The 25,094-nt window shown below is 43.9% G+C and overlaps 1 protein-coding gene across 6 annotated transcripts in view; it reads left to right on the forward strand.

Moving 5' to 3' along the window:
* Positions 1-25,094, forward strand: part of slc12a5a (solute carrier family 12 member 5a) — a 145,243-nt gene that overhangs the window by 55,772 nt on the left and 64,377 nt on the right. Inside the window, exon 1 of one of the 6 annotated variants that reach the window (XM_068594998.1) lies at positions 7,998-8,004. The exons of the other annotated variants lie outside the window; for them this stretch is intronic. The gene's annotated coding sequence lies outside the window, so the exon portion shown is untranslated. Of the gene's footprint in view, positions 1-7,997; positions 8,005-25,094 lie in introns of those variants that run through there. 6 annotated transcript variants of the gene reach the window in all.

The following is a 25,094-nucleotide window of genomic DNA, read 5'->3' on the forward strand; positions in this document are numbered from 1 at the left end:
GAGGACGATATCACTGAGATGAAATTACAAGCGGTAAATCTGGATTACATACACGCCTAATTTCCTGTGAATCCCCTGTGTGTTTGAAAGCAATTTGAATACGGCCCGGGGATGGCAGACTCAGACACTAACAAGGTTAATACATGGAATGGCGACTGACAAGATGCCAACCATAAATGATAATATCACCATTTTTTCTTCTTTTTTTATGAGATTATTACCATAAATACAAAAGACTTGACTGGTTGTGATTTCATTTGTTTCCTGTGCTCCTGTTTTGTGTCATTCACTTGTCAGGTTTGTGTTTATTCAGTATCTACCCATTGGGAGATTTACGTGCATGTCTTTATGACGACATCTCGTACCGGAGAAACCGGCGGTAATTTTTCATTTCAGACATTTCATGTTTAAATTGAGAAAATAGCCAGCAGATGATTTGATAATGAAAATATTCATTAGTCACAGCTCTCTATCCATCAATTCATTCATCCATCCATCCGCTTACTCATCCATCCATTGGCTCATCCATTCCTCCATCCACTCATCTCTCCATCCATCCATCCACTTCTACATCCAGTCATCCATCCAGCCATCCATTCACTCTTCCATCCAGCCGTCCGTCTATCTACCTGTCTGTCCATCCATCCATTCACTCCTCCATCCTCTATCTGTCTCCATCCACCCCTCATCCATCTATCCATTCACTCATCCATCTGTCTCCATCCATTCACTAATCCATCTATCCATCCATCTACTCATCCAACCATCCAGTCATCCATCCATCCATCCATCCATCCATCCATCCATCCATCCATCCATCCATCCATCCGCTCTCTCCAGCCAGTGTGTGCTCTTGGTCAAGGCTGTGTATAGGGTTGTAATGATGTTTTAGTTAGAGCTGACTGCATAATACTGCAAAATGCTCCCCGGGGCCCTCTCCTAGGGAGGCAGTTGTTGTGCGTGCTCAACGTCATTATTCTCTGTCTGCCCGCTCTGCGACTTATCCACTGTGAATGGGGGGAGAGAGAGCAGAAATGCACTGTAAGTGAGAGAGATTGCTGGCTAATACAGAACCACAGGCACTTGTTACTTGGGAAGGTAGCTCTCTGGCTGCACACAAAATGCATTTTCAGTAGCTTAGCGCTAAAGTGTATCATCCCCACATGAGTAGCCAGACACACAGGCCTGTCGTAGCCTGCAGTACAGCACCGTGCCGGTCAAGTTCAATAAATGTATTGCCGTGCCAACCGAGTTCATTTACTCAACCATAGTGTGTTAGTAATAATGTGTACATGTGAATATAAATATAAATATATATATATATAGTTCATCCTGAGCAAGACAATGCTGTCCACTGCTTTTCTCATTAGACACACCACCAGTGTCTTTGAAGAGGAGAAACACTTGTACATACGACAAGAGACAGGTTTTTTCCTTTATTAGATATTCTAGCTATTTTATTTGCTCTTTTTCCAGCCCACAACTATCCCCACCAAAATCTCCAGCTTGTGAGTCAGAGCTATTTTTCATTCGTGTAACAACCATCAGCGTACAAATGACAAATGTAGATTCTAATTACGTATACTTAATTGAATTTAATAAAGGCAGGTATAAATGAAACATGGGTACAATGGTTTACGTAAGGATGGGGCAGATTAATTGGTTTTCTTGCTAATTAGAGTACGGTTACCATCAGAAGTGGGTGTCCATATATAATGGACGGGTATTCATTCATTGATTTTGTCAATTAAAAAGCAAGAGAGTGTATAATCAGCAGTGAAGAGTTCTGCTTCCCCAAAGCTTGACTCATAATGTTCCAACGAAAAGCTCACGCAGAAGCATTTGTCAACAGGGGGACTCATGCAAGCACAAACACACATGTTTAAGAGATGCTTTCTGCGTTAATTAATGTTTTAATTTTCAATTTTTGAAATATTTTACGCTCAATGTCATGGATAAAAAATGTAGTTTAATGGCTTTCGGTCGGATTTTAGACTCCGAGACAAAAGCAGAATAATTGAATTTAAACACGTAAGCACATTGATTACAGCTGGAAAAGCCAGTGGTGGGAGCATATGGGCGCCAAAGGGTTTCTGAGGTAAAAGATTTTAAATGGATGAGCGATCTCAGGGAGAAATAGATGGCTGGTTTTATGGAGGGGAAGAGGAGGTCAGTGGAAGTGAAGGAAAGAGATGAATCATGCCAGAAGAAGCTCGACCGAGCTGAACGCAGGAAGGAACCTAGGTCATCTCTCTCACAACTCCCGTGACAATGTACTGTAACTTCTCTGTGGTTGTTTCTGCCTTAGTATCACTGTATGAGACAACTACACAGGTCCAAATATGTTAACAATTGAAATGCATCAGAATCGAGTGAGACTATATTTTTATTTCGGAAAAGTAATGGATAAAAGGCATTTATATGGTATATACGGTATACAAGATGAAAATATTGATAAAGAATATATTAATTAATAATAGACAACACATGTATGTAATATCCTATCACAGTGAGAAATTAAAAACCAAAAAGACAACAACATAAGATGTCGAAATGGTGGCATATCATCATTATCATCATTTAACGGCATGCAGGCCAGTTTACTACCAAACCAGTTGTCCTAGTGTTCTGGTCCAGTAAGTTTATAACCCTTTATACTTGTAAAGTAAAATACTTATTTCATCTTGAAAGACAATAGCAGAAAGACAAATAGCTCTTAAATTATCTTGTATCATCAACACATTTAAAACTTGAATAAATAAAGAACAATTTATATTCCAGTTGTTCATTGTAGTCCATCTTCATCCTTTTGCAGCTGACACCATCAATATATTAGTATCAGGCAATGTAGTTTTTGAACCATTTTGTTTGTTGATGATGTGTTTCAGCCTTCTAGTGGAGGAAGTGGGTCACAATAATGTCAGCGTTAAGTCAAAGTCAGCCTGAAAGTCAATTCTATCACATGTGCAAATATACAGAATATTTGAAAATATGTTTCTCTCTCGTCTAACATGAAGTGAATACAGAAATATTTTTAGAAAATGTCCTTTTTAGTCCTTTTTTCAGGTGCACAAACTTCAGCTGTACTACTCAGATTAAAACATCACAACACAACTCTTTGGAAAGCATTACATACATTATAGAGCTTTACAAACTGACAATTTAACCCGGAGAACTTTTCCTTTAATTGGTCTCAAAGATGTGACTTTTCCCCGAATGTTTGCAGTTTCTTATCAGGAGGAATCCATTCGGTTCAGGTGCGGCTCCGTGCGTGAATCTGTACACGGCAGATAAAGCAAATCTAAACCAGTCCGGTGGAGCCGCTCCCACACCGGTGACACATCCTTGCTTTCCTGTACGGCTCGTTATTGAAGAGACCGACGTCCTTGATGAGTCTTCCAATTTCCCCGTATCTGACATTACTGTGAACCCACCTGGGTTCACAGTACCCGGAGATGGAACCATAATGAAAAGCCATGTATTGATTCGCTCTCACTCATACACCTATTTGCTGTGATTCAGCTGTTGTGTAGTTGAGACCGGCCTCGGCACCATGATACCCGCTTGGCCCTGTAACGCAACAATCAGTCGCACGGACTCCGTACAAAGACTTCCTGGTCTGTCACTTGAGTGCAAAAACAAGCCAAAGAACCTCTGATTATATGTGTATATACGTGTGTGTGAATGTGTGTCAGAGCCTGGTTACATCCCATTATATCAAGCGGTTTTCTATTGGCTCAGGAGAAGAAAAAAATAGCCACGTCGTTAATGTGGATTACCATGGTTACAGGCTGGTCTGTTGGAAGTGTTCCATATATTTGCTAAATATGAACCCTTTCTACTGAGGTTAAACATGACAAACCATCGACAGCAGTGCCGCGTCTCTTTGGCCATCCATTTGTTTCTGCAGGTCATTTAGGAGCCCCGATTGAAGTTGGAGGCTTTCCTTGGTGGATAAATCTCTCGCATTTCACAAAGCGGAAAGAAAAGTCCCGTTGCTTTGTTTCCACCTCGGCGCTCTCTCCGTCTCCGTCGAAGGCGAAGCAGTCCTCTCAGCTCCATCGTTAATTGCCTAGGTAACCACTAGCCAACTGAAATGATCATTTTTGCTTTCATCTTAATGGTGGTTGTTATGCAGTGTGCGCTTTGCCGTCACGTGTGTACTTGGTCCTGAGCATGTGTGCTATGCGTGCGCTATGACTCTCGTGCGTATACGCGTGCGATCTCCTTTCATGTGTGTGCATGCTAATGTTGGCACACCAAATAAAAGCAGCTGGACTTGCAGAAGAAAACTGCTGGTGTTCAAGTCAGCCAGCAGCAGTGGAGGAACTCGTTATTTAGGGGTGTGTGTGTGTGTGTGTGTGTGGGGTGGGGCAATGTGGATTTTTACAGCTTCAGCCGTGGAAACCCCAGTGCGCGTGTGTGTGTGTGTGTGTGTGTGTGTGTGTGTGTGTGTGTGTGTGTGTGGGAGGATCCTCTGTTGTACAGCATTGTACGATTTCTGTGTCTTTAGACTAGAAAGCGGCTTAATTGGAGGGCATGAGTGGGCAGAGGGACTGCAAGGCGACTGTGAGGCCAGCGGTGGAGGTTTGTGTAGAACCGAGAAACGGCGCCTGGCCGCCTTGGACAAAAATCAAACACACATTCTTGTAATTGGGCAGAGGAGGGAGGGGCACAGAGGGGGATCAATCCCTCACAGCATCGTCATCACACTAATTCGGGCCAGCAGTGGAATTCTATATCTATATATACACACACACACACACACACACACACACACACACACACACACACAATGTTTGGAATGGACCGGCATTGCTAATGAGGCAGATGGGCACGGTACCAACATCATGCTTCTGCATAAGAACTTCAGTGCACAGATTGAAGTTCAGATCATGCAAAGGGTGCAGCTTCGACGATAAGAACGTTCCCCCTGATAAATTACTGACGCAGTGTCGTGAACAAGGAAAAGTAATGAGGCGTCTCTTAAAAGCAGCGGGAACGCAGGGACACATTGGAGGAGGAAGAAATAACAGCAAATTCAAATGATTCTCTCCTTCCTGCGTCTTAGATTCAGAAAGTCGATTTTCTTCATCAGTGAAGAAAGTATCTGCTGTTGGTCACGTTCAGATTGAAATATTATTTTTAGGTGGACAGAGTTTACGGACTTTTAATGCTAACACGCTAAGCTAGGGGTGGGAGATTCCACGTATGGGCTGCAACATACAAAATATGAGCGGTTCATCGATTAAGAATATGCCATACAAACATTTCTCTTTGTAAATGCCCGCCACAGTGTCTGAAAGTCCCACAACATCTTATAATATTTTATTTTGGCCGACCATCAGTACAAAACTCAATATAATAAAGATTATACCGATTTTTTTTAAAAAGCAGTCTATCGCTAAATTCAACAATAAACTGATAATTTACATTATTGCAACTGTATTTTCTGTGAACAAAAGACAAATTCTTAATTTGTTCCAAAAAATGTATTGTATGATCAATATCGTGATTGGGATATTAAATTACAAATATGGTGAGAGTTAGCTGTACCTGTTACTGTGAAACAGGGACAGGAACTTTGTGTTGGAGCAAAATCAATATAGATTAGATAAAAAGATTTTAAAAAATTCAGTATATTGACAAAATTGAGTTGGTCCTGAAGTAAAGATTCCTTTATAGACTATGATTTATTGTTTTTTGCACTGAACACAGAGCCGCTCTTTGGTTCATTGTCACAACCTGCTGCCCAGATGCCAGCGTCCTATAATGGCCGACCCTGAGTATAAACCTCCTCATTTGCATGATTGACTCTATTAAAAGTCAATGGTCCGTTTGAAATTTTGTCTTTAAAGATGAAATGGCCGGAGCTGGTGATGAAGTTTTCGCTTCTCCTGTCTTTCCAGTTTTCCTGTTAGTTCCTGGCCATTAGGATACTCAGAGCGTCATTAGAGGATATTAAGGTTGTTTTTTTTAGTGGAAATGGTTTTGCCATAATGAAATGCCGCTTCCCAAGGCTTATAATGGGGAGCCTCGGTTTGTTTGTAACTTAATTTTAAACATCCACGGGGTGATTTCAGGCCTGCTTTTTCAAGAGGAACCAATTATAATGGCAAAATAATGAAATTACGGATGATTCATAAATATAATAAAACAGGTGAATCCCTCGGTTCATACATATATATATATATATATATATATATATATATATATATATATATATATATATAGTATTTTACTACATATATATATATATATATATATATGTAGTAAAATACTATTGCATTAGTAGGGATCATACCCCTTTGTCCTGCCTCCTCTTCATACATTGCGTGTAGTGGCGGATGCATGTACGAGGACGTTACTGGATTAGGGCCATTATGACAAGAACAAAAAGAGCAACACTATAATTGAACACTTTCAATGATGGGGCTATTAGTTGAGTTGTTTGGGGAAATAGTCACTCATTGTAGGAAGGGGACACTTTAGTCCCTCGTTTGCCAAAAGAAACAGCTAAGATAAAGCATGGGATCTCTTTTTGTTTGTGCGTGTATCTATCTATATATATATATATATATATATATATATATTATATATATATATATATATATATATATATATATATATATATATATGGGTATATCCTTTGCTTATCTCAAAAAATCGTTCATCTGAACTATGTCACACTCGAAAGGTAGCTGGGGACCCAAGGGAGTGTCATGTTCATGTGTCGCAATTTGGACACACGACACAATATTAATAGACTTTGAATAAACAAGCACACGGTGCACCTGATGGAGGGGGAACCGGCGTCGGAGCAGGAGACGGAGAGCGAAATTGCAAATGAAGATATGAAGGAATTGAAAGTAAATGACTCTCGCTACTCAATTTGAAGAGAGGGTACGTTGTGTCGGGATGAGAGCGCTTGACGATAACAAGAGCCACACGAGGTTTGACATTTTCTATTTTAGGGAAAACTTGGACCTGTCCGTTCAGTCAGATTACAAGAAGTGAGATTTGAGATGGATGTTCCAGAGAGACGGAGCAGTTTGACTGCTTCCCTCTCAGATCAGGTAAGGAAGAAGGGAGTGGTCGGCTAAGTGGCGTGCCGCTGTCAGTAAAAGACGAGTAATTTTGTGATATTGCAGGTGTTCGTAGGGCACGGACACCGACAGGATTTCGAGAAGGGGAGAAGGAGGACAGTAATTTGGTGTGTTTGACTTTTGAAGAGGAAATTGCCCGAAAGAGTGGACCATGAGTCTGTGTGTTGCAGGGCGAGGTCATAAGAGAGGGCTCCTCTCCAATGCTTCCGCTGTCAGGAATATTGACATGCCGCTCCAGGATGTAGAGTCAGAAGATGTGGGAGACAAGGGAAGGTCAATTGCTGTGTGGAGGAGCGCAAAGAAGAATAGCAATTGGGTCTGGGTCGTGCAATGGACAAGTTGGATGGACACTGTAAGTACAACTTTACAAAGGAAGGCGAACTTCCGAGTTCTAAGCCATCTGAAAGTATAATTCAACCAGTTATGTTCTGCTTTAAAACAGTGGACGTTTTGTCAAAACAAGCGACTAATCGGCCTATTTGGAATTGACCTAACACTACAGTATACATATTTCAATTATCTCTCTTACTGCAAGTAACATGTCTTTTTTTTCACGGGCAGATTTAGAAATTTCTTGCTTTACTTCTCACCCTCCCACTAAATGGGAATGTTTGTATTGACATTGGTCAATACAAAACTATTAGCCTAAAAGTACAACTATTAATCCTCTATTGTGAACTGCATTCAAATGTCTGCTTTAAGAAAAGAAAGGCATCATTAGCACAATGTACTGACATGTACTCTGTTCAAGTTATATAGCTTTTTAACTCTCATTAAATGGAATATCTGGATAGTTTAATGAATAACAATGCATATGCTTTTGTTATTATCTGTTGTGAGTGAAATCTAGCAGCAAAACCAGTAAGATGTCTCTGCCGAGGAAATTTACAAGTACACAGTAAGTAGTATACACTTTAGTCACATCCTCTTGGTTTTGGGGTACAAATAGTTGGAATAGTCACACAATTCATGACTTTTTTCACATCTAAACATCAACAAATACATGGATCGCTGTTTTAGGCCCTTAACGTTAAGGCAGGTTGACCAGCCTTTCCAAATGGGAAAGTCTGTGGTTCCTGTCCCGTAAACCACAGAGCATTTCATATTGTTTCTGACCGTGAGTGTCCACGTGTATTGCTCAGGTCCTGAGGAAGCGCAGCATTGAGAGCATCCAGCCGTCGCATCACCGGCGAAGCAGTCAGCCCGTTCTGAACAGGCGCGACACTTCTCTACTCAATGGTCCGGTTTGCTTTACAGTCTATGGTTTCCATAGAGCTGTTTGATGTCTTTGCAGCTGTGGTCTTTTTTATGTCATCGTGCCATTTGATGACAATGTCTTTTGTTCGGGATCAAACAGACGTGACAGAGAAGATAGAAGAGACGCGCGGAGGTAGACAGGCTGTGATTGATACTGCTTTTATCGGCTAATAGCCTGTGATTATTGCCGGAATTTAAACACACACACACACAGACACACACACTCACGTTGTCATAGGAGCAGTAGCCCATATGCACCAACACAAATATTTCAGTGTGATACGTGTGATTCCAGCTCATTTAATAATTTACAATACGTATAACCACTTACATTCATATTTTAGGCGCATCTCTAAACATTTCATATAATTCATCTCTCTCGCAGGAAGCAATCAAATGCCACTCGCACACCCCACGGCGGCGCCTCTTTATCTGATTGAATCATTGCCTCTCAGCCCGCCACTTAAACACAGTCCAGCTAAGTGGACATATGGATGTGAAGTATAATCTCACAATCAAATATTTATGTCTCTAGGTATGAATTTCATGCACTGTTCCCCTGAGTATCGTGTGGTCTTTGGCTCACCGTCTCTCTCTCCCTCTCCCTGTCTATCTGTCGCTCTTTCTCTCTGACGACAGCTCAGTTGACATGTCTGCATTACTCAGTCAGCCAAGTGTCTGGGGCTGATATGCCTGTATGAATAGTATTTCCCATTTCACCGCGGCCCAGAGAGCCTATCAGCATCCTCAGCAAATGGAAATAAACCATCTGTCAGCCGGGCCGCTCCACAGGCGGCGGAGAGCCGTGCCACTTGCCCCGTGTCCCATCTCGGCCCTCAATAGGAACCCATTTAGCTATTGTCACACAGAAAATGGAGCAACTTAACTGGAGAGCCCCGGGATTGGTGTCGTGTGTGCCGCGGCGTAAATACAGAAGATTCCTCAGGGCTCTCTTAGCGTTTTATGTTTTATGCTCAGCAAGCAGGATTAGAGGATATTCTGTCTCTATTGATTCCCTATTCTCAGAAATTGCATTCCATTTTAGGTGCTTGAGGAGACAAAATTTGAATATTGACACATTTATATTGATAGTTATTGAGATTGGTGACATTTGTGCCCCTGGTTTTGTTTCACAATTTACATTTCAGGCTTTTTTTATGGAGGTAATATTTTTGCTGAAGTAGTAGCCTTATCAATGTGTTGTATTAAACCAACAGCGTGTAGCATTCAGGGGGATCTATTGGCAGATATGGAATATATCATACTAATAATTGTGTTTTCATAGCTTGGAATGAGCCATTGATGTCTACACATACACAGCATGGACACACCAAACACTGGCTCTGTTCAGCGCCATTCACATCACTACACAACCCGAAGGCCGTCGTAGTTCTCCAGCACACTTCTGAAAACTGCGCTAACGTGAACCGCAGCGCGCCAAACCCACTGCGGACAGACGCGATCCACCCGTTTCTCTTAAAGCAGAGTAAACGGTTATTATGGTGTTTATGTAGGGGTGGCCTCTGAGCCGGGCACGCGGCGTTACCATGGTTTTTCACTCGCTGGCTCCCGTTACCGCGGTCTCGGAAAGGGAGGAGTGAGCGGAGGGGTATTGGGTTTGGTTCCATCTGTAACTCCGCTGCTCGATGCCACCAAATCCTAAGGATGGGTCAAATGACTGTGTATGCGTAATGTAGAGGGGCTTACTCATACTGTGGCGGTGAGCCTCGAGAGATTCGTCACCTGACTCTGTCGTGTCCCTCAGCTCCACTTAACATTTTTATCATCTTTCAGCTCATTGTTCTGGCTTAACAGCCCACTACCGTACTGTTCTGGGTCCCTCTCACGGCTCTCATCAACCCGGTTTTCAGCTGCTAAAAGCTCTTAAAGCTTTCTCGAGACCACCTGCCCAGCATCAAAACAGCAGTCAGACAAAGTTGGCAACTCACTGGTGAACACAGTGGAGCTTTTGGCAGCTGGAGAGCAAAATGTTTACCTCGGTGGACATAAAAAAAATACTCAAAAACAAGACAATATTATTTTTTATCTTAAGCCAGGTGGACGTCTCAAAATGAACGTGTAAATTGGCAGCTATTTGCTGCTAACACGTTTGTCATAACAACTTTACAGGATGATGATAAAATGCCAATGTTGTGTTTTGCGGCGTGTTTTCCTGCCCCCGAGCCTCCCGAAGAAAATCCATTATGGTTCTTTTAATAGAATGTTTTCTGACAATCTGTCACGTGACCCCAAAAAGCCCTGAGAACGTATTGTACTGGAGCTGAAATGTTGATGAACATCCATGTAGAAACGTGTTTCATCCAAACAAACTTCACTCAGCAGTGCATTAGTTTTATTTTGATGGCCATTGGCGATGTCACACGCAGGCTGAATCAGGGACACCATCAGTGCTAAAATCTGAAGATGGTTATCAAATCTTTCTTCTGACTTGACTTTGAGTTTCAGCCATATTCTCATCTTTTCCCCGAGACTGATTTGAACAGATGCTGTCTTTTCTCATACATGTTCATTCTGCTCCCATTCAAATGATGGCAGTGACACTTTCCACCTCTGTGACTCCCCTAATGAATGCATTTATTCTGGTCTTATGGTCTTTATGATTCAATAATGCATCTTTAGACTGCTTCTAAGGGACATAAAAGCCCTCAGCGTCTTAAAATAGAAGCCCTTATGTTCTCTTATTTTGCCTTATAATTCATGATCTTTCAAGCCTCATATATTCTATGAATGCTTAAAACAGAAATCCATCACCACTGGTGCCTCACGTTTTATAATATTTTCATTTTTCAAAGGGCTGTCAAGTGAAGTCTTTGCCCTCAGATCTCGGTCCATTTGTTCCGTGTCCGTCTCTTAGAGAGCGATTTCTACATGTATGCGCCCGTCTGTGAGAGCGAGAGCTTTCCGTGACCTCCATCCAGTAATCCTTGGACCTCTACTTACACTCTGCTCATCCCTCCTCAGTTGCTATCTATCGTCTTCTTCCGTTCCCACCCTGTCATCTTCGTCCAGGATGTCTAGATTATTAAACCCAACACGTCCTAATCCTCTCATCCTCCTACTACGCAGCTGCCTTCCCAGATTGGTCATCAGACCGCTACTTTTTTTTTTTTTTTTTTTTTTTTTAGCTTAGCACAGCCCAGGACCTCGGCTCAGCAGCTCTTTATCACAGCTGGGCCTTGCCTCAAGATCCCTCCGCTGCCCAGTCAACTAACAGTCATGCTAGTTTTAAATCTTTCGAGTTGCTAATGATTGTGCTGAGTTAACAAAACCAAAAGTCTTCATCCTCGTGAGATTGGTGTGTGCTCATCTCACTGAATAAACTCAACGAACAAACTATTCCTCTTCTTCCTTTTTTTCCCCACTCCTTGGTGCCGTCTCCCCTCACCCTCTCACCTTCTCGTCCCGAGCATTGTTCGGACTCCTCTAGGGTGCGACTGCTCGTCGCACATTCAGTTAACGTCATTAGCGTTGATGGTGCGGCGGGAGGGAGAGCGAAGGAGCCTTTGATATTTGGGAGGCACAATGTGCAGGAAGAAAGAAACAGCGGGGCTCGTGGGACGGGGGGGCTGCCATCACTGCTCGGGCACATCAAAGGATTCCTCAGCAGATGTCTCTAAACAAGATGGCTGCCAGGTCAGCTTAGTCCATTACCTCAGTAATAAGAACAGGTTGGTGTTAACCGGCCACGCTCTGGTCCGTGGACAGATTTATTTTTACACAGCAGGCAGCTGTTTTTTCCCGATCTTTGAACTTGCTCTGAGCTTTTTTTTTAAATTCGAGCGATTTTCCTAAAATCGATTGAAGTGTCTTTTGATCACACGGAGAGAAGTGAAGGGTATTTGTTCTGAGGGGGCAATGAGTTAGTGACGTTCCGCTGCATTCGCTCCCCAGACAGAGAACAAGAAAAAGAGTGAAAGAAAACCACATGCCTGTGGCTTTTTTTTTTTTTGGCCTCTTTGGCAGCTGTCATCCTCAGTTTCTGAGGAGGAAGCAACAGGGAATAATCATCTGTGCTTGCTATGGTTTGGGTCTAAATGCCTGACAGGCCTAATGCTACATGGGTGGCCAAACCATGTCTGACTGAATGAGGTCATTATATTCATATTAGGGGTTTTGGGTGCAGGAGGCTATAGATTAACACGTTCATGCTGAGGTGACAGTCAGCTAAGTGTCGAGTCCGTGAACATATACTTGTTCATTAAGAGGCCCCTCAGCCTCGGTCATTACTGCGGCCTCACTGCTTTTTGCGGCTGCTCCTCTTTCAACTCATGAATATGGACACAGATGGCATCAAACAAAATGTTACGCAAACATTTCTGCGGCCTCCAGGGTTACTAAATCTAAATGTTTGACTTGTGGAAGGCCCCAAAATATCTCAAGGCTCAAATCAAAGAGCTCTCTTCCCTGTTTTATCCGAAGAACAAAGGATTATTATTAGAATCAGCGTCCGTATCAACCGGGGCTACATATGACATAGTCCATATTGACGCAGTGAAAATATTTTTGGGGAGCTCCGCTGCTGCTGTAGCAACCAGCGGTCTTCCTGGCTCCATTATTCAACAACGCAGGCACTCGCCTCTAGAAATGACATAGGCTGCAACACTGTCTCATGCATACAAATGGGAAGGTTAGCATGTGATCCATCCTGGATTGGATTGCACTCTCTGGCTTTGGCAACAGGAGGACAAAAAATAAAAAAAAAATTGTGGCGAGATTAAAGTGCCCCCCTCCCTCGCCCCGCCCCCTCCCCCGCCCCTCAGGAGTAAATGTGAAATGACAGTCAGATGGACAGTATACTTGACGTGTTATCTGTTTAGCGGGAGCATACGGAAGCTGCTCAGATGGTCAAGCCGAGAGAGCGAGAAAGAGAGAGAGCGAGACAGAGAGAGAGAGAGAGAGAGAGAGAGAATGCATCTCCAGCCTTTATCCTCGGCTGAATGGCTAGTTGCTATAGCAACATGACTTCGCATTCCTCTTCACCTGCCGTTTTTGATCAATTCTCACTCTTGCCGCTCCCTCGCCAACCTTCCTTTGTCCTGAAATGCCTCGCCACTGCGACTGACTCGCCGCCACCGTTTTAATGGAGGACCCCTGCCGACTGCTCCCATACTCGTAATATCAGCTTCCCGTAGCCGCATCCTCATCCCCATACATACCAGTGCCCGCTAAGAAGCAGCCGCATTTAGTGCGTCCCAACTCTGAGACCCTTGACGGTGAATATGAAGCCACATCAGACGTCACCATCAATACAGCCCCACTCACGCTGACTAGAATGTGTGTGTGTGTGTTTGTGTGTGGTGTGGCAACACCACTCCTACAGAGCCAATCACGCCCCCAAGCTAATGATTCATCAGGACGCAGGAGTCCATCACGGCCTTATAGACAAATTACAGAGGTGTTTGATAGAACCCGACCAGACCTCCATTAGAGTCAAAAGGGCTTCTTTTCCTCTCTCTGGAGTCAATGAGTAAGGATAAGAAAACTGTGTCGCCAGAGGTTAGATGCGACCAATTATATGCCACATACACCCTTTCATTATGTATTTGAACTATCGTATGTGTCACTGCTTCCATCATTTGAACCCTGTTTCTGCGAGAGAGGTATTGTGCTAATTAGCTTGTTTTTTTAATCAGGCAAGTGAAAACAAGAGCGCTGCGCAGGGTCCTACGTAATGGGTGTATAGATGCATAGTGACAGTCAGTCCTGCAGGAGGAAACCATGCATGTCGGGAGTAAAGCCGGAGCTGCAGGCACTGAGGCGTGACTACTTGGCTCTCACGTAAAAGTGCATTTCTACTCAGCGAGATCTGCTTACAGCTCTGTTCATATACAGTAAATAGCTGCAATGCATGTTTTCGTAAATCCACAGGCACCTATAGCGCGAGCGAACAGTAGCGAATCCATATTGATTTGTGTGATAAAATACATGCACAAGAACATATCAATTCTCATCGTTCTCGCATGCACTTGCACAGAAACACTCAATGCAGATTTGTGAAATGAAATGCACTCATTCCCATCCTCCTCCACCACCCTGCGCAGTGCAATCATGCAAGTGCCTTCTACTTATCTAATGCACATGTGTCCGCAGAGCGGAAGATTATTAAAGCGCAGCATGATGGGGGAACGATCTGCGCCTTGTCTTCCTGCAACGTCTCTGATGACTTGTCCACGCAAAAGCGGATCGTCTTACATAATGTTCCCTCTGACGAAATTGCACACTCCGCGTGCGTAGAGGTGAGTATTTGCAGAGGGAAGGAATGCGGGAACCAAAACAATTATGTAATATGATTTTCAAAAAGGAAGAAACTGGCGAGACAGATGAGCTACAGTTTGGTTACAGGGAGGAAAAAAAGAACAAATAAAAAAAAGAAATGTTTGTTCCTTGAATTAATGTACATAATATGACGAGGTGGCACTAATCCCCCGGCTCATTAGCACAACATCTGGCGCAGGTCACACAATCCTGCCACAAAGCAAACAGAGGAAACTGTCGTAAGATGCACCCTCGCGAGCACACGGGAGCTGCATTTGTCGCCACATACACAAGCAGTCTTACGCAATCTCTCTGCAGTTTGCTCTGGCTCTCCATTGAAACAGATGGAATAATGCCTCGATTGTTGATACCTGTTCAACTGTGAACTGTGACTGACAAGTGTACAGTGCAGGCCTGAGGAAACACCGCTTAGCATATCTCCTGTGTCATTCATATGCAGCACCTGGGTTCCCCCGGAACGACTTACATTCTGCTGTGTGTTTATGCTGGAGCATTATTCATTCATCCCCCTGTGGGTTCAACAGGTGTTTTTTTTCTAAAGGCAGAATGCATATGCTAATATATCGGGAGAGATAAAGGAGATTCTTTTCTGGGGAGAAAAGTTGAATAGTCTTTTTTTTTTATTCCACTTCCTGGTGCGGTCGCGCTGTGGCTTGTGCGAACCGAGAGAAACAAACAGGCAAGAGTCCAAAAATTGGCCAGATAGTTTTTGCTTTTAGTGCAATAGTGATGCGCATGGACGAGATATTTTCAGAGCGGTAGAAGTTGATTCAGTACGTACTCTTTTTACATTTTTTAAGATCCAAGCACCCAGTTTCAAATAGACCTGACAGTTTGTCAGCAACAAGGCTTAGTTTGGGATAAATAAAGGACATATGCAGTTAGCATTAGCAGTGATAGCCAGTCTGATTGAACAGACAATGACAATTGCTGCTTACAGATGGACGTACAAATGTGCCTAGCAGATTGCCATTTTCAGTCCAAAGAATCTAACAATATGTGAAGCTAAATGAATCGATTTAATTTCAGTGAACGACTCACCTTATTAGGAAACCGGGGGAAACTATACAAGTCTTGAATTACGGAGGGACACAGCTCCAAAATCGACACGAATGAAGAGTCAAATTCATCTGCAATGAAGTGTCATGGGCATTTCAGACTATTATGCAATAGTTTCTCTGATATTAACATAACACAGATGATATGCAATTCCCTAACCAGAGCCAGGTCAGGAGACAGACAGATGCAGGGTGAGCGCTTGGACGACTATTTATTTTTCTGTGTCTCTCGGTGCTTGGAGAGTTTCTGCTGGCAGTGCCCATCACGGCAGCCTCTCTGGTACCTACATCACTACGCAAACTCTCAACCATGCCAGTCAGCAGCAGCAGCAGCAGCAGCAGCAGCGGCAGCAGCAGCGGCACAGCTAAGTAGGTCACACTGCAGTCACACTGGCTCCCCAGCTAGTGAAGGAGGAGAAAGAAAGACAGGGAGAGGGAGAGAGAAGACAGATACAAAAAAAAAAGATGGAGAGGGAGGCAAAAAGAGAAGGAGAAAGGAGGATACAGAGGATAAAGGAATGAGGAAGAGGAAGGAGGAGCTAGAAGATCAGGAGAGGGAACCGACAGGAGAGACTGAGGAGGGAAGGCAGCAAAGCGGAAGCGAGGCAGAGGAGTCATGAAAAGGAGAGGAGCTGATTTCTAGATGTGGATCCTTTTTTTTTTTTTCTCTTTCTCAAAGCAACGATGATTCAGTATTGCAGCACGGAGGGAACGAAGGTTGAGAGTTGACGAGGCGCACAGTGAACATAGGAGAAGGTGACGGTCAGGCGGATGAAAGGAAATCTTTTGCGTGCGTACACCCGAACCGCACCAACGCCACAGTCGCGCAGAGGCTCTCGTCCCCAAAAAAAAAAAGGCGATCTTAGAGAGTTCCTTTTTGTGCAAGCGAGCACGCTGACGGAGAGACACGGTGCTGCAGCCATTTCTGCAACCTTTCCAAAACATTCCCCTCAGTGTTAAAAACCATGGGATGGAAAATAAACATTATTTGCAAGAGTTCATATTAATCTGTGAGAGTAACATTGTTATTCACAAACTAAAGTGTTTATATTTTTAGTACATCACTTCAAGTTACAGGGCTTTATTTTTGTGACAATGTATAGTGCATTAATTTCTACTGAGCGCTCTGAGGTTGTTTGTTTCAGGCTGCATGCAATTTTGTAGAAACAGATTACCGTGATTTCCCTTGCCAGCTCAGACTGTGTCTAAAGCACACAGCAATAACTCTAAACTCTGCCAAGCAATGCACACATAAAATAGATCCACAATCTGTCCCGAAAACCTGCGCACAAGTCGAACCTTTAAACTATTTAACCTTAATAAAGTGAAGTCGTGGCAGAGCCATAATCCCTGCATTTCAGCTTGTTTCATTGTGTCTAGGGCTGAGACTCGCAGTTTCTTTTCATTATGGATTCATCTTCTTATTTTCTGAATCATTTTTTTCTTGTTTGGTCTTTGACACCATCGTTTTGGTTCATGAAAATAAACTATAATGTCAGTGATCTTCAGTTAATACATTTAGCCAGCAAATAGAAACATTTGAGAGGGCAGAAAAATAATCTTTTTCACAATTTTCCTGAAAAGTGGAACATGATTAACCTTACCAAGCACCCGTTTTATCACAAAGTATCACTGAAACAAACCATATTCAGCCTGCTGCTTGTTAATTGATCATTAAAGTTATTGCAGACTGATTTTCAGATGATCGACTCGTCGTTTTTGCTGTAACAAAATGCAGATAACCAACAAATGTGACCGTATCATCCAGTCAAATGTCCCGATTCTGCAAAAAGAATCTCCACATCGGTGGTATATTAAAAAAATCAGTCATAGATTTCAACTTTTAAACTAATATTAACATTTATTCATATGTAAAGATTTGTGATGGTGATACTCCCGGCTCTCGGACACTGTGACAGTGATCGTGCTGCAGCTCGGCCAACAAGCTGTGAGCTCTGATAAGAAGAGAGACATGTTTCTTTCCGGGTCAACACCCTCTCCCTCTGATCTACTGACACTGAACGACATCAGTTCTCTCCTTTACTTCTGTATTTCTTGCACCGTATCTGTTCGGGGCATCTTCACCGAGTCTTGCACAGGACAGAGCTTTTGTGAGCGGGCAGCACACACACACACACACACACACACACACACACACACACACACACACACACACACACCTCGTGTTAACCAAGCTCACTGTGACAGTCTAACACTCTCATTATGTTATTAATACCTGTGGCCGTGTCAATAGCCTCTAATGCCAGTGTCAACGCCCTTTAATAGAATCACTCGCATCAGTGCTGCGTCTCACCGCCTCCCTCTCCTTCAACCGCTCCGCTGACGGCGGCAGGAGGATGAGGAGAGAACGAAGAGGGCGGGAAGAGCGGCGCAGACCAAGAGAAAAAGAGCTCTGACACATTCTGCAGACGTAGTAGGGATTGGGAAAGGTTACCCCGCAGTGGTGACTAAGGTTTGGTCATGACAGGTGCACGGCCTTCATTTATTACCACCCTTTGAAATATCTCTCATCGCGCATCCTGTCTTCTTCATGTCGTCTGCAAGTACTCCCGCATCAGAATTAAAAAAAAAAAAGTAACACAGCGCTGTATGACAAAACCTGAATTAGTGATCTCTATATCAATGGATTGAAAATGTCATGGCAACAGCTGCTCCGTCCTCCTCCACTTCCCTTTTCATCTGTCTTTAGTTCATCTGATTAATCTCTGGCCTTGAGCCTGTTGAATCTCTGCCAACGACGGCGACGAGTGAAGCAGCGTTTTGTTTTGTTTTTTTTGCCGCCGTACCGCAGCCGTGGAACACCTTTTCTCTCTCCGCGATGCTTATTACCACAGTTCAAGGGGAAGAAGGCTGACAACAACGCCCATAAAGAGACCACGAACAGCCTCTCATGAGTCACCCGTAGCTCAGGATTCTGTCATGGCTCTAACCATCTGGATTGACAGCCGCCCGAGCGCTCATTAATAAGAGAAAGGGGCCGAACTGTCCCCAAAGTACACACCTTCATGTCTCACGTACTGTAACTTCAGCATCTTGGCTACACTTTGCGATGCTTTTGCTTTACTCTGTTCCTTTTTTAAGTGGCTGTCCAAGACGATCCGAGCCTTTCACGGCCGTCCACCTGCAGCCCTCCATTCTGATTCAGCCCACCAGTTCCTTGTTCAGGCTGACACTTCTGATTCAGGGGAAACAGCAGCTGTCTTGTCTCAAAGCTCGGCCCAGGAACTGAACAATCTCCGGAGGCTAGATGGGAGGCTGCGCAGCCATTTTTTGGGCTGTAGACCGACCATAAGAATCTGGAATATTTAATCATGCGGTCATCCAGTAGACCAAGTTCTTCAGCCGAGTTCTCTCAACAAAAGTTGTGGACAGGTCCCTCGCTGCTGGTCTTTCCACCGCCCAGAGTTCAACCTTTCAACCATGATGGCGTCCATAAGGAGGATGGCAGTTTCCCGTCCGTGCGGGCCTTCGTCCAGTGATGCAGAGGCAGATAAAGATGCAGATGAAGGCGCTTGCCAATCTCCTTTGTAATTGGATCCCTCTAGCTTACACATGCTGTATCCTTCATTCTCTTTAATCCTTTTCAATAGCCACTGTGGTCTCACCACATCAACTTGGATATAGTTTTGTGGTGATCTGTTGCATGTTTCCTCCTCTGGCAGCTTAGCTGACTAATGGGAGTAATTTGCCTCGTCTTGGTCATGTGCAGCAGACTGTAAATGGGCTCGTAGTGAAATATAAATAAAATACTCAGACGTCCTTAATATGGCAGGCCTCCTGTATGTGCCGAGCTCCTGCAGTTACACCAGCAAAAAAGTTTGGAGCGTTCACGATGTACCTTCCCTGTTTGAAAAGTAGAGATGACGTGTTGATTCATTTCTTTTGAATTAGAGAGTGGTCGTTTGACACAGGTATCTAAAAAATGTACGATGATGAAATATTCATTCGGACCTCCGTTGAGGACAGAGCCCGTCTGCTGGCTGGGACGACGCTCGCAGGATGAAACGAGAAATGCTGTCTCGTTCGCTTATTGCTTCAGTCACAGGCTCCAAACCGGGACAGCTAAAAATAGCGCAGTCACGTCTTTTCTACCACACTTACAAGTTGAACTTGTGTGTCTTTCTTTTTGTGTCACGCCGTATCCTCTCTGCAAACATGCGCGTGTGTGTGTGTGTGTGTGTGTGTGTGTGTGTGTGTGTGTGTGTGTGTGTGTGTTTGTGTGTGTGTGTGTGTGTCTGCCTTTGTGAATTTCCTAAATGGTTACAGACAGTAAACTGTCAGTCGGAGCAAACTGGTGCAATTATTCTCCGGCACTGATTGATGACACGGCGAGCTGCATCTAATGATGAGTCCCCTACTACACGCCCCTTATGCTGTGTAGTCACACACACACACACACACACACGCAACACACATGCACATTTTGTCAAGAGGAGTGTAAATGCGTCCAGCAGTAACTTGTTGGAACTGAGCATCCAAGGGTGATACATCAAAATCCCCCTCAAATGCAAACACTTGCAAATTTGACATGTTTCATAAATCACCTGAGGAGGCAGGGTGTGTACGTGTGTGTGTGTGTGTGTGTGAGTGTGTGTGTGTCTGTGTGTCGCTTGTGTTGTCCTCCTCCTCTGTTATCCTTCTTCAGCAAGTGACCTCTATTTACCTGTCATACACCGTTACCTCCAACAGACACACACACACACACCCCCACACACACACACACACACAGAGACAGACAGACAGTCACTGCAGTGCAATGCAGCATCAATTCATTGCTATTTATTCCAGTTGTACACACGTCGCCAGCTCCAAACCAGAGGGAGTTTTACGAAACAACAACTAGTACGACACTCTAGGACGAGATCGGGGTCGGAAAAGAAGAAGAAAAAACTTTCACAATCAAAATCTTCACTTTCCAAATTTCCTGCTGCAGGTTTGCTTATAGATTTGTGAAGAGATACTGCTTTGAAAAAGGGACACCATGTACAGACAGCGATGAGAGAGTTGAGCTTTTTGAATCTGCAGCATCCTGGAGACAAGAGTGTCTTCCAATACACAACCGCTGAGGACAAGAGCGCCTCATTTTACTACGACTGCATATGCATACACACACACACACACACACACACATACCCACGCACACACTCTGGAGGCGGTGGGTTGTGCAACACATGCGGTGAAAAGAGTAGAAAGGGTGTCTCCGCCGAGGCATCGGCCTTCGGTAGTCGAAGAGCTTCGGAGCGGAACAGATTCAACCCGGCGCTTTGAGGTTCGACTGCACCCAGCCCAGCCTTTGAACTGAGCACGCGTCCGTCCTCGCGGCCCGGGGTAATTAGTATTTCACCGGCATCCATCTTCAAAGCAAGCGGGAGAAAGCAAGGAGCATCGCACACACATGTTCGTATCAAAAGAGGACTCCTGTCCTCGGCGGAGAGGTCTAATGTCACAGTTTAAAAAGCTGCTGCGGTTAAATGTTCAGAGCGCCCGGGTCACCCAACAAAAGAGATTCTGCACTATAATACGATATGCACGTGTACCAGTGTAATTTATTGAGAGCTGAAGCAATTCATAGATAAGTCATCAATGGAAACGTTGGCACCTATTATGAATATGTATTATTAGCCTTTTTTTTTATTTTTATTTTTTAAATAAAAATGTTCTGCAATGAAGGGGAAGTTGGAAAGTATTAAGAGATGCAGAAAAACAGTGAGACAGATTGGTCAAGTACCAGGTTTATCCTTAAAGGGTTCTTAAATCAAGGTCAAATGAAATAGTATGATAATACACAAACTAAAGTATCTCCCATCCTCAACAATGTGAGATCAAATTATTTCATGTTAAGCTTTCGATTCAAGCTTGACAGCTTGGTCAATGCATGCAATGTATTGTTTTATTGAGGATCCAGTCTGATCTGGTGTTAGCGCCCTGACAGTAATCGCTTGGCCCGGTCAACCTGCACTTTCAAGGCTTCAGATGTCAGACGTGTACTTAAGTGAAGCTGGAGTGTACTTACGAGGAGTGTACTTAACACCAGCAGCACATCTGCCAAGGCTCAGGGAGAAACCAGTGGCTCATCAGTGGGAATCCACCGACAGAGAGGCCAACAGCTGTTTTTTTTGAGAACCAGAAAGTTGGACAGGGTCATGATGGGACTGACATGAGGAACGTGAGATGGGAAAATAGGCTCGGGGGGCGTGAGTACTCAGGGAGGCGGGAGGAGGATTCAAGAAGAGGACCATGTCAGAGCGAACAGAGGAGATTAGACTCAGAAACATATTGGAGAGATGAAGCTGTCTCATGGATGTGACAAGGTTAAGCCGAGCGAGGATGAGAGACGGAACATTGCGTTCCACACGTTAGTCATAAATTACTCAGCTTCGCGTGATGCTTACCTCCGACGGACACGATCGTCTATGTGTAATAAAGGGTTTACATATTTGTTTGTTTGACCGCGTATGCATTTTCCTTCCCTGAGGCGATGTGGTTGCGAAAAAGAATTTAATTAAATGAGCCTCGATGTGCATAAACTTATGTACACTTCTTTTCGCAGTCTGCCTTATTAGATGCACAAACTCATAATTAGTTTCACTTTGACTTTATCCTGGTATTTATAGTCAGAGTATTGTTAGATAAAGGAAACTAAGCAAATTGTCGCGTTAAAAGCTGAGTTGTCACTTTTTTCTTCTTTCCCGTTGAGCACAAACTCATAAATGATAAATACGTCAATGTAAACGTATGAAGGCGCTGTTCTTGTCTCACGCGCATGCACAACTGTCTCATCATCCGGCGGAGGCTCGTGTCTGCTGACAGCGTGTCGGAATTCATGTTTTATTCAGCCGGAGTGTGTCGCCCCTCCCGTCACTCAGACAGGCTAAGAAGATGTGCCGTGGATAGCCAAGCATGGACGTTTCATCAGTCACCACCTAACTTAATCCACGCGCAAGCGCTCGCCTGCACGCAGAATCCAACTCAAGGACACACACAGAGGCAGAAGCTCTGCTCTCAACACACACACACACGCATTTTAAAATAGTTTGTGAAACACTCAGTATTTAAAATACAACCCCAGACGCGTGTATGTAGACACACACACACACAGTTAGATGCTCGGTATTCATAAGGCACGCAGCAGAGGGATGCGAAAGGACTCCGCAGTTACGACAAATCACCGACGAGCCAAATTCATCACACGACCTCGCCGTCCTCTCAGATGGGAGGGAATGTGGCAAAACGGAGACATGACTGACGACCACGACACGATAATCGCAGCCAAGGTTACCTCATTAAGCGGTACGATCGTTAGGAGCAGAACCGACTGGGTTTACAGCTCACTCACAGGCTATTCTGTGTTTTTAGGGCGTTTACTGAGCATCCTCAACGACAGTCCCAGCGAAATACTAAGGAACTGGATGATCAACCGACTTATTCCAGTCATGAGCGTTCATCTGTACCGGGAACCCCCCCCCACCACCACAAATTTAGTTACAAAAAGCTGCGTTGATAGCATCTTGAAAGCTTCCTTTTCCCGTCTGGTATCAGCTGCAGTCAAGCTGTGTCATAATTGGCCGTATACAAACCTTGATTGCCGGTAGAGTAACTGACCTGTAAGCGATTCCCAGACACGGCAAAGACTATCCAAAATGGCGGCCGGGTTATTTGATGCCTCTGGGTTGGAATCCATTCAGTCTCCCCGAGGAAGAAGCTCGCATGCTACTTTGCCAGTCCTGAGGACGGAGGCTCGAAGGCTGGCAGAGCTGGCATGTCAAACCACAGACAATACACACATCCAGGGAGGACAGGGAGAGATTAGCAGCCCGCTGGCTGGTTCGTGTTGAACGCTGCTGCTGCAGCCGGGGGAACATCAGTCACACTGGCAGCCGAGAAGAAACGACTTTGAGCGGGATTGTTTGTCTTTTTCTCGTTTGGGCCCTTTTTGTTATCTTTACAATTCAATCTCATATCAACAGCAATGCCACCTGAAGATCAAACTGTACAGGAGGACATTGTTCCGTCTTTTTGTTGCCTGCAATTAGCGGTATGAAGATCCTTAGGTGCTTTGATGTACAGTGACGTTCTGCTCTGTTCAGTTTGAACTGGTTGTGTGTGTGAAGGATGTGGGGCAGAACAAAGCGCCCTTTGGTATTTTAAGTTCAAACATGGGCTTTAACTAGTGCAGTGAAAAGGTTTTTGCATTTAACTGGAAGTAGTCTACTGTGTTGTTTTGACATGTTGGGACACACAGTTGGGAAATTAAAACCTGCAATAATTGATTTCTTGGCCACCGACATATCAAGTTGATATAATTTACTTTGTATTATTTACACACAGAGCAGTTGTGGGACCACATTATTATTCATTTGGAGTCAAGTTTCTGGCCACCTGATGATTGCAGTAAATCCAATATTCACTCTCTTTTCGCTGTACCAACTCCTGAGAGATGAAAATCTGGCCCTTCAGCCGGTAAATGTTCCACTGTGTTCACCCGCGAGTGGCTCATTGTGTCTCTCTTTTCCTTGTTGGTGCTTTTAAGAAATTTTCTCTGGAAACGATGCTTTGAGAGCAGTTAGAGGGAACCGAAACCAGGCGACATCCTCCAGTTCGGAGAATTGAAGGCAATGCGGAAGTACTTTAAACTAGCATTCTTTCTAGTGGCCACCAGGGGGCGACTCCTCTGGCTGTCCCATTGTATGAAAGTCTATAATTGACAGGTCGCCATTAGAGCTGTATACGGCATCTCTACCACAATGTTACTCCTTCAGAGTCCAAATAAGGTTCATATGGTTGCAAAAATCAAAGATGGCGGTGGCCGTAATGCCGACCTCAAGGCTTCAAAACTGCAGACAACAAACCAATGCAATTGGTGACATTACAATCAATACATCCATGTGCAATGTTTAACTTTTAAGATAAAAGACGATGTAACTATAATGAAACGAAACCTTCTGTTTTTGTAATATTGTGAGTGCGAAACTAGCAGAGACCAAATACTGTAGATACAGATGGTCTGTTGCTGCATGCTTGAAAGGCTCAAATACATCAAAAATAGAGTTTTTAAGTTATGTAACATTTAACCCTCACAGGATTCAACTTTTCTTGTTGTCGCTGTTCTCGCCAAATGGTTTCTGTCACCGCGCAGAGCAGCATTTTTTATGGGAAAATCAGCAGGAAAGTTGTGTTCACCGAGCTCAATGAATCGCTTCTGCCTCAGTGCTCATGGCCACCACATATGTGGCCCTGCTTGCGCTTCATTTAATTCAGCCTGTGTGTTTGTAAATACTCGGGAATTGTGTATTCCATAGGTTTTTGTGTGTGCATTGTTACTTGTTTATTTTGCCGAAATTGTACCGAAAAAAAA

Source organism: Clinocottus analis, unplaced genomic scaffold (genome assembly GCF_023055335.1).
Source record: "Clinocottus analis isolate CAN_PGR_092001 unplaced genomic scaffold, fCliAna1.0.p SCAF_3, whole genome shotgun sequence".
Lineage (NCBI taxonomy): Eukaryota > Metazoa > Chordata > Actinopteri > Perciformes > Cottidae > Clinocottus > Clinocottus analis.